The sequence below is a fragment of the Lampetra planeri genome, chromosome 4 (genome assembly GCF_965212315.1).
Source record: "Lampetra planeri chromosome 4, kcLamPlan1.2.h2, whole genome shotgun sequence".
Lineage (NCBI taxonomy): Eukaryota > Metazoa > Chordata > Hyperoartia > Petromyzontiformes > Petromyzontidae > Lampetra > Lampetra planeri.
This window is the reverse complement of record NC_136110.1, coordinates 20,231,470-20,242,601: the sequence shown is the minus strand read 5'-3', so window position 1 is coordinate 20,242,601 and position 11,132 is coordinate 20,231,470. Positions and strand designations below refer to the sequence as shown.

The window sequence follows — 11,132 nt, the reverse complement described above, 5'->3', positions numbered from 1 at the left end:
ACCACCATCTGGAATTAGGTTTCAGGTCTATCCCTGGGTCGCCGACCTCTGGGTGCCAAGCCGACGTATCTCCCAGCTTAAACAAGTGTCTGGTAATGTTTACCTCAATTGGTGACCGCTTCTACACACGGTCCTGTAAATCCATCTCACCAGTCGCTCAATGAATCTACCAGTCTCGTGGTACTCATTTTATCAACCAGAGAGGAGATAATTAGCTCAATCAGCCACCAACCAGGATTTTGAGTTTGCCACCATCTGATATCGACTGTGAACTTTTTAAAGATTGATGGTAGTTTTTCAAGAATGATACCACTTCTGGTATATATGGAACTTTCCAACACAGCTTTTTTAAGCCCGGAAAAAATACTAAATAGAGGAAAACCCTGCCCAACGTGTGTTAGTCGAACGCGTGTTTCGTTTACACACGGTTTACAAAATTAAGTCAGTTCTACAAAACACGGGGGTGATGTTTTGACAATACACACTGCTACGATGATAATTTCCGCGTTGAAAAGTAATGCCAGGAGAGTATTACATCGTACTCTTAAGTTTTTTCGAAAAATCCTTGCAGTCACGAAAGCTTCAAATCTAGCAGTGTTTACATCGGTTGGAATTTGTGAAGGCAACGACTATGAGAACGATTTATTTACCGTGTATGTTTTGTGTGTGTGTTTTTGTATAATAATGTAACACACTCAACACACACAGCAGCAAAACACAAATGCTCACAATGCCGCATGCATCTCGTTGTCCACCTCGCGCTCCACTCGTTGCTTTGGGCGACACTCCTCTGACCTCCATTGTTGTTGGAGGGCAACTGCCTCCAACTCTCCAGTCGTGTCCCTCATGAGCCTCCTCCGCAGTCATCGGCTAGTCTGATCAGTTCTACATCCTCCTATACAGTATTAGTCCATAATTTATCTACCCGTGCCATGCTCTTTTAGCCTCCTCTATCCAGCCAAGCAGAAGTTGCTTGGGTATGTAGTGGATGGGCATGTGGGCTTCATTATCCAGCCAACGCAGCCTTACATGCCTAAGGAGCTCATTTATGGGAGTGACCAGATCTGTCAACCATCGGTCAGCTCCACGTATCGCACTATAACCTAACCGATACAAAAATCTGTCCTTAAATTTGGTTTGGTATTGTCAGCAGGATAAACAATATATCCCTTACTGCTCACCAATACAGAAAAAGAACACCTAATTTTCATGTTGAAAAAAAAATATCTGAATTTGTAATTTGCATGCCAACTTGATTTGGACAGTTTTGCAGATAGGGAAGTATTCTGATTGCAATCTGAGGGTTCACGTGGACAGCAGATTCTGTATAAAAACCAAGACGGCCCAAAGTGAGACACGGCAGTGGAAAGGAAACACTGGTGCACAAGACGCTCCAAGTCTTCAATCAACTCCAGTTCTTCGATCAGCCATGCTCGCCTTTCTCGTCTGCGCTGCTCTGCTGGTTGGTGGTGAGTGATTGCCATGCACACATTTATTTTAGTAGAGTGATCACTCTAGCTTCTTCAGGAACTGGACTTAGTTATAGAAGAGGTTGCTAGTACATGGAATAAAACATGACACAAAATGCATAAGGACCAACCCAAAAACACATCACAATTATTGTGTGTGTACTATAGTGTGTATGCACATGGGAGAGGTAGTGGAGCGCTTAGCGTCCTGTGATACTAACCCGGCGACCCGAGTTCAATGACCGCTGACGACCAACACCAGTGACGATTATCAAGGTCGGGCTTGGGCCTCGCCTAGGTCGAGTCAACCACAAATGAGTACCTGCCACAATGTGTAAACATCGCCACTCGGAAAACAAATGCGGTTGGGCGTGGTGCTGGCTACCCACCCCTTCGTGTGCCGCAACCGGTCTTCATAGGTGCTCATTAACTGCACTTGCCCCAACATTTCGTTAAGGCTATACGGGGATCTTTGTTTTTGTATCGCGTGTCCTTTTATTTCTCACAGCTGAGGTGTCTGCTCAGAGCTGTGGGATTGCAGCGTATTCCCAGATCCGCGTGGTGAACGCGTGGAGGCTCGCGCTAACTCCTGGCCTTGGCAGGTAAAGCCAGAGGCTGAATAACAGCCATCACAGCCACACGATGCATTGTCAGTCGATCACAGTGCAGCAGCATCCATTGTTCTAAATGCCACGTGGAGGACATCATCCAGCAGTGCACTGGCAAAACGGCTGCATGTGTGCATCATGAAATGTTCAGATCTTCCACTCTTCTCAATGACATTGAATCAGTGATTATAATGGGATAGTGGAAGCGCAGTGATTTATGCACCGTGCAACGAACCATGCTACATGTTTTACATTCCCAGCGACTGCTAATATTAGTAGGGAGTGAAATCCATACCAGTCCCAGATTCCACCCCTTCACAACCAGCTGTGACTAGGATTGTGAGGCCTGGTCAAATGGTCAGGGGATTGACGAAAGGGCTGAGTTAGTACTGTATTGCAAGATTTAGAAATTGGAGAAAAAACCGTAACTACCACCACTTTTCTGCGTGTGCATTGCAGGCGCTCGTGCAGAGGTACTCTGGAGGAAGATGGGTCAACTACTGCGGAGGAACCCTCATTGATAGTCAATGGGTGCTCACCTCTGCGAGCTGCTACACGTGAGTCACGGCACCAGTGGCGTCGCTTTTGTGTGTGCAGGCGGTGCAACTGCACCGGGTCCCAGGTGTTGTAGAGTATTTTCCTGTACCACATTGTGGACACCAAAGTTTGAGCAATGTATCTTGGGAGCAAGGAGGCGGCCTCTATCAATGACATTTACACGATGCAGCAATGTGGCAGTGAAAATACCATGATGTAACTCGCACCATTTCTGTTTATTAATTCCTCACTGCAATGTTTACAGGTGTAAGTGATTACGACCGCCCGTCGCTCTGTTATCTCCCCACATTCACCACAACGTGCAGGAGTGGCTACAGCTACAGGGTGGTGCTGGGAAAACACAGTGTGTCCACAACCGAGTCTGGGCAAGTCACACCTGCATTGAGCCTGATCGCCTGGCATAGCTACTGGAATCCCAGCATCCCGGCCAATGGGTGAGACTGCACACGGGCGCACTGTTTCCGTGACACTATGACATTACGAGTTGCAATAGACAGATACATATCCATATATATACAAACATGTACAGATACATTCTACAAAGACGCAAAGAGACAGACATTTATTTTCCCTCTCGAAGCACGTCACTGACACTGCCTTTCAGTAAAACAAAGTATAATTGGAATGTCAGGCAATGATGAATTATATAACACTAAATGTTACTTTTGAAGAATAATTTTTCTTCAGAAGTAACATTTAGTGTTATAAGGCAGTGTTAATGACAAGGCGATGAGATGTCTTGATTTGTGCTTACGCACTGCTTCCAGGCCATGCCCATTCTGTGTTTGAAAAGATACAGACAGTTGAGACACAATGCTATTGCTTCATCTCATACAATGCTTACGATACAATAACTAAAACATACAGTAGAACTCATGTATTTGACCCTATTACTCATGGCTCCATTATCTACAGAAGCTGTATTGTCCACAATACGTCTTATTACCTGTGGTCCTATTCTTCCCATTATTCATGAATCTGTCCCCACAAATAAGTGCAGAGTCAAATCATGGATAACTCCACGAAATATATCCCCCACATCACCCGGGTTAAGGGGAGTTCTCCTGTGCACAGCGCTGAATCCCTATTGCTTGTTGTATGTTCGGTGTTGAGCGTCACATCACGACTGCCCCTGTCTCGATCCCCCACAGGTACGACATCGCCATGTTCAAGATTGCGTCGCCCGTGGCTCTCTCCAGCAAGGTGCGCCCGGCCTGCCTGCCCAGCGCCAACCAGATCCTGCCCAACAACTACCCGTGCTACGTCACGGGCTGGGGATCCCTTTCCAGTAAGTAACGTTCACTCCCTGTCAATGAAACAAGAGGAGATAGAGTTTTGGGGAGTGCTTAAAATCCAACGTTTGAATTGCCCCTGCAGTTTGACTCGGCCCTTAATCTTTCTAGGGTTGACACAATGAACACAACTCTGCATAGAGTCAACAGTGGGAAGTAGTCTGTCAGTAGGGTGGCGGTGTTGCTATGTGGCTTTTCCCTTTTGAGCACGGAGAGATGGACGGTTCGATAGGGGAGTGCCTGTTAACGCCACCAAACTCCGATGCTTTCACCAACGCTCTTCATCTCCACGTTGTCTGTGCGCGTGAGCAGCCAGCGGCCCCTTCCCCAGCGAGCTGCAGCAAGCCAGCCTGCCCGTGGTGGACTACGCGACGTGCAGCCAGGCCAGCTGGTGGGGGAGCAGCCTGAAGAGCAGCGTGATCTGCGCGGGGGGCAGCACCCGCTCTGCGTGCTATGTGCGTACGGAGCGCAACGATAGCCAACCCGCTTCAATTCATTAAGTAAAATTTCCAATGGGAATATTTGAGGAAGGCCATAACGGTAGTTTGCTATACTTGCATTTTTCAAATATTTACTATGCACCCTCCGCATCAACATTCAATAACCCAGTTATTTGGCGATGCTATGTTGGTAGTGGTGCACAAGCATAAATGACTACAAGCTCCACACATTCGTCAATAAATCTACCTATATATCTAATTATTTACAATTTAGTTGCAGTTTTTTTGTATAACTAATAGTAAATTCAAATTTGACGGTTTTATTCACGTACATTAAGAGAGTTACTCAAAATAAAATCCAGATATTAAGAGGATGACATGAATTAAATATGGTAGATAAACTAATACTGTAGCCAACATGTCCCTCCCAAATCGTGCCATGTGCATGGAAAAAACAAAGGCAGCATAGTAGAGTTGGGGGACGGGAGGGATCAGGCCTTGGCATTCTGCGATATCTCTCTGTTACTTAGCACCATGGCTCTGAAGCACACTTGACGAGTGTTGGCTCACGCAGACACCTGTTACTACAGGAGCTCAAAACTTTTGGACAGGAGCTCGATGCCCACACTCTTACAAAGCCAAACGCATGCTAGCAAAGACACACAAGTTTGGAGAGGCATGGTGGCATTTGCTATCACAGCCACCCACTCCCATAATCCAATTCTTCTTGATCCAATGTTAACGTGAGGCATTGCTGTACTCTGCTATGCACCACAGGGTGATGGAGGTGGCCCACTGAACTGCCAGCGGTCGGACAATGCCTGGGTGGTGCAGGGAATCACCAGCTACGTCTCATCTCTGGGCTGCAACGCGATTCGCAAGCCCACCGTGTTCACCCGTGTGTCAGCCTACAACTCCTGGATCAGCAACGTGAGTGTTTAGGCTGCCACTGTCCAAGTTGTTAACATCATAAGGCTGTCACTATTAACATGTAATACTGTAGAAATATCATTGCCATAAACTATATGCAGTATAGTTCCAATTATTTTGCGGTGATGTGGAGAGTACATACTGCTAATGTATAAACAATTTGAACATTTCAGGGGATATGCATATGTGATTAACAACTGCATACACGTGAAGCAAATCTGCTATATGGGTCTATTTTAAAATATTATTCAATAGCTGAGACTAATTAGCCAAGTCTATAAATGCAACATACCTTACAACTCAAAAGATTGTGTCATCAAAGAGAGAAGATAATCGACGTTCTACTCTAAATATTAGGGTCAAAACAACGGCCAAAATCATGTAACTGTCAATGTAATTATTGCTATAACTCTTGTACATGTCAATATAATTGTCAATGTTGTCAATATCAATGTAAAGCTCAACTGGCTTACAATCTTCTAATTAGATTGATGATAATGGTCTGTTACCAAGACAGGCATTGAAAGTGGGCTCCAGTGGTTTGCAATCAAAAGGAAAAATTGTAAACCAGAAGTTGGAGCAAGATCATCGTAAAACTTGGGGGTCTAGGTATTAACTACAATATGAGAAGCGATGGCAAGGTGTGATGATGACAACTTTATCTTGATCGATCACAATGCAAAGGTGGGATTGGCATAAGGAATCAGGCTGGTATTGGCCAGGTATGATTGCTATCATATTTGTTTATCTGTAGGTACTGACGTTTAAACACCACACATTCTCTGTTTCTCCCGCAGGTCATGAGCGTGTACCGTGAAGCCCCAAAGCTCGCCAATGGAGAGCAGCGTGTCAACAGCGGAGCCAATGCCACAATTGCTGCATTCAGTCAGCCACAGGAGTAAAGCTCTTTACATCAATGCTACCACTAACCCTAGAATTACAGTTTCTTGCTACGGGTATTTAGTTTTAATATGTGACTGGGCATGTGAGGATAGGATGGGTGTTTCAATGTAGTGAGTTTGTGTGGTCACATTGCTATACATGTCATCATCTATGACTGACTCCATTTTGCATGAATACCAGTAGTTAGGCAGTTATCTTTATATTTGGTGACGAAAGAAAGTGGCAATAAATACAGCATGCATACTGGATCATAAAGTGCCATTTATATCACTTGAGAAGTTATTGATTGAATCTGAAATATTAGGATGAGGCCGAGGTAGCATGAGTTAAATTGCTTCCGTTGTCATAGTTTAGTAGGGAATGGAACATCATGTGTTATTGTGGGACGACAGCTGATTTAGGGCGATGCGATTTTGGCTTGGTGTAAATACAAATTGGAGTACAAATAAAGTATCTGGTTTGTTGAATTGACTGGTGGAAGTTATACCACATTAACCATACACATAATTACAGGATTCTTAGATTATTCTTTTGGCGTTCATCTGCATTGCTATGACACGTAAGGAAGACGGCTGCTTGTGTTGTAGCCGAAACGTCGTGAGAATTATTTTATTATGTTTTATTTTTATTATTTTATTACTTCCCTTCTACGTGACTTTACCGAAAGAACCAAGAAGAAATATAATCACACTTGAGTAATCTAGAAATAATACGCTTGTTCATGTGTGTGCGCCTGTCTTTAATGCATCACGATGACATCACGCGAGTTTTGGATGAGGTGAAGGGGTTGATGGGATCAGAGATGCAGGGGTGTTGAGAGGCGTATCAATGTCACGCCAGGATGGGGTGATGTTGTGAGGAGGCAGGGTGATGATGTCACGAGATGTCGAGGGACCAAATGGAGATCATGGCATCACGAGACCTTAGGTTGGTTGGATTTTGTAGAGGGATCATAACGTCATGTTATACTAGTGAAGTTTAGGTTAAGTGTAATGACTCGGACAACTTGAACTGTAGAGTTTTATTTATTTATTATTTAGGGTGCTTCATGCAGGTAACTTGAACGTGGACAGGGAAAGCACAGCTAACTTGGACCAGGGATAGCACGCAAGTAGCGATGACATGAAGAAAGCGACGACGCGAAGATAGCGATGTGAAGACAGCAATGGCGTGAAGACAGTCGACCTGATCCCATGGCAGCCCCAAACCTTGCGTCTCGCATCCTTTTATTCCCGTTGTGGACCTCACTCCGCCCCGGCCATGTCGTGACCACTGGGCCACGTACTGTTCCTGAAACCGCACTGTCTCTACCCCCACACTGTCTCTGCCTCACCGCCCCCCCTTTTTGAAACACATCAGCCGTCTCGGCTCATAATAACAGTGTACCACGTGAGGGCCAAAGAACCGCATCAGTAATGAAAACTTTTACCCGACCTCCGCCGAATGTTAGGGTAGACGAACTGCATAAATAAACAACCCGACAACCGACGAACTCTAGGGCAGCCGAAGTGCATAAAATAACATGATGCCCGACGCTTTTTAGGATAAAAAAAACCCCGAATGTTGAAAAATAAAAAACCCGCCATGACCATGGGAGATCCGCTTAGCGGAAACCTAAACACTTTGATAGGGTCCTTGATGCCAGTCCATCGCTCTGGGTGGATTTTTGTGCCTCTCCAGGCAATGGGGGCTTGCACAAAAGCCTTGAAGGGGTAGGCTCATCCCTGGACTCTTCTGAGGAATTTGACTGGGCTCCAGCTAGTGGTCCATCACATGTGGCGGCTTCTGAAGGTTCCCCAGGCTTTAGGGAATTGGAAACTGTGGATGGAACAACGCATTTTCCTGAGGCACAAGTTCCTTGGCCGATTTCCCCGGCTCGTTGAACACACCAGACATTGGCCACACAGGGCTTGGGGTGAGCTGTCAACAGAGGGCTGAACATATGGTTTCAGGCGCGATGGGTGAACAACCCAATGGCAGAGTCCCACCTGAATTCTCACACACTGAAGCCTCCTGACGTCCTCCACCTCGCGGGGACCTTGCCATGGCCGATGTAACTTGGGGGGACGTACCCAGCAACACCTGAGGACAGTATAACGAGGCCCTGTCCCCGATTGCCCATGGAAGCACGTGCTCACGTCATTAGAAGCTTGCATCTTGGCAGTGTTTTCTCTGGCCGCTTCGCGAGCTTCAGAGAGACGACGCAGAATCACCTGTAGGGGAACGGGCATCACTGCTTTCTTCCTAACCGAGCCTGATACCTAATTGTGCATCAATGGGGGGTTCCTTTTCCCACCCGTACATGAGAAAAAACAGGGAGAATCCCGTAGAAGCATGTGGGGCCATCCTGTACGCTGCCAAACTCCCGGAACGTCCAAATCTCAATCTGTCTGTGCGTCATTAACTGCCTGACAGAGCATAGATGTTAAGTTTCTGTGCAAGCGTTCCACCACACCATCCGTTTGGGGATGGTTTCGCGACGTTCTGATCTTTTTTGTGCCCGGCACGTCGCATGCTTTGCGCAGCACTTTGGACGAGAAATTTCGCCTTAATCCATGAGAATCTGCTCGGGGGCCCTTTTTTCCATCACATAGCCATGCAAAAATGCATCGGCTATGGATGCAGCCATTGGACACTGGAAAAAATACTGAACCCCAACTAGGAAAAATGTATTCCCCTTTTGTGTAGCCGGACAGGGTCCAATGATGTCAAGCGCAACCAATTTGTTAATGTGGGACACCGTGATGGACAATAAATGGTGTTTGAGATTTTTGTGATGGCGGCTTGTGGCGCACGCATATGTGCAACCTTTGATCAAATGAAAGACATCGTTTGACATTCCCGGCCAATGAAAGTCTTTTGCATGGTTAAAAAAAGTTTTCAAATGCCCAAGGTGCATCAACTTATCTTCATGCACTGCCCACATTAATCTACCTCGCAGGGAGGTGGGGACCACAATACACAGACGGTGCGATGCCTCCTGCCACCTCATCAGCCCACCTTCCCGAAGGACAAACTGCGAGACTCCCTTAGGCCCGGGGTTCTTGTAGTCAGTTTCTGTGCAGCACCGCACATTCAACAGGGAGAGATCCTCCATCTGTAGCTGGCCCCATTGGGCATGCATAAGGCCCAATGTGTAATCTCTATGTGCAACCGCCACAGCTGGTGGTGGGTCACTCAAAGCCGCTACGACCCCCGGTGACCCAGCCATAGGCTGTTTACACTGGCTCGCGCGCGACAAGCACGCGCAGCGTCTATTTCAGCGGCAAGCGGAATAATGCGTCGGCATTACAGTGCCCCACACGCCTGCGATGAACCACTCGAAATAATTCTCCTGGAGTATTTCAAACCAGCGTGAGAACTGTCCGGGAGGCTGGTCCACTCTCAGAGAGTACTCGAGTGCCACGTGGTGCATGCAGACTACAACGTCTCTGCCATAGAGAGAAGGCCTGTACTGTTGGACGAAGTACACCATGGCCAACAGTTCCCTGCGGGTGACACAGTACCACTGCTCACCGGTTGACAGGATGTGACTCCCGTATGCGATCACGCTTTCCACCACGATCTTCACCTGGGACAGGACAGGCCCTATGCCCATGTCACTAGCATCAGTGTCCAGTATGAACGTTAGGGAAACATCTGGGTAGTCAAGATGAGGCGCGTTGGAAAGGTGATTTCGCAACCATCGCAAACTGCGGATCAAATCTACGGTAATACAACGCAAACCCGACAAAACTGCGCACTTCACCCACCGACTTGGGGGTTGGCCAATCGCATATGGACGCCATTGTATCCGGATCCATCGCTATTCCATTAGCACTAACAATCTGGCACAAATATCACATCGAGGTCTGTAGCAAATGGCACTTGGCGGGTTTCATTTTCAGATTAGCCGACCGTACGCTGGAGAGTACTATCCGCAACCACTGCAAATGCTCCTCGAATGTGCAGCCAAACACGATGATGTCATCTAAGTTAATGAAGAAGGAGTCCCACTGCAGTCCTGCCAGCACCAACTCTATGAGTTTCTGGAAAGTCGCCGGTGCCAACTGCAATCCCATTGGGAGACAATTAAACTGGAACAGTCCCTGAGGCATTCAGAATTCCGTTTTCGGGCCTGGATGACTTAACCAAGGGATCCTGACAATAGGTCCCGACAATAGGTCCAATGTGGAGAAAATCTGAGCGCCCGACAATGCGTCCATGGAATCCTCCATATGTGTCAGCTGGGGAAGCGTCTTCTACTGAGACTTTGTTCAATTTACAGAAGTCGACGCAAAACTGTAAGCTGCCATCCTGCTTTTAATTATCAGCGAGTACGTGATGCATTGTTATAATCTTGTTTGAATTATCAGTAATGAGTGGTGAGTGACGAGAATTAGGTGAGTCATACATGTTCAGTCGTGTTTGGTGACTGGAAGTTGGAAGTGGAAGGAAGCAGCCTTCACGTGTTAAGTGAGAAATAACAACGAACACCATCAACACGGTGACTGAACGAGCTCTCAGTCTCCAGAGCAACGACACAAGCCACGCCAACGGCCCTGTTCATGGCCAAACAACGTGCCAGATAGATGATTACCTAGTGCCTTGTGGCGTGTTACTAGCCCCATCAACCCCTCGAGTGCCTTTAGAGGTACATGCTTACAGCACTTGCCCCAACATACTAAGGCTACATGGGCGATCTTTGGTCAGTGGTGAGTCTAGTGAATGTCGGTTTTTGGTGATTGGAAGATGAGTGGTGAGTGCTGAGTAAGGAGTGTTTGGTGGTGTCAGATGTCAGATGATTAGCACAGTTCGCTATGTATGGTGTTCGAAATAAGTTCAACATACGTACATGAATATACGTAAAGCAAGTTGTGAGTGCCTATAAGTTATGACTGCCAGGTGAGTGGTGTGTGGTAAATGTGCCAGGCAATGAAACAAACCAGATAC

General features: G+C 46.7%; 1 pseudogene across 1 annotated transcript; it reads left to right on the top strand.

Moving 5' to 3' along the window:
• The first annotated feature begins 1,342 nt into the window (after window positions 1-1,342).
• On the top strand, window positions 1,343-6,667 carry LOC144717801 (chymotrypsin-like elastase family member 2A; annotated as a pseudogene). Its single transcript, XR_013585146.1, has 8 exons — window positions 1,343-1,469; window positions 1,978-2,071; window positions 2,537-2,634; window positions 2,941-3,069; window positions 3,787-3,923; window positions 4,240-4,382; window positions 5,145-5,297; window positions 6,095-6,667. The product of XR_013585146.1 is annotated as a chymotrypsin-like elastase family member 2A (transcript).
• Window positions 6,668-11,132: the final 4,465 nt, after the last annotated feature.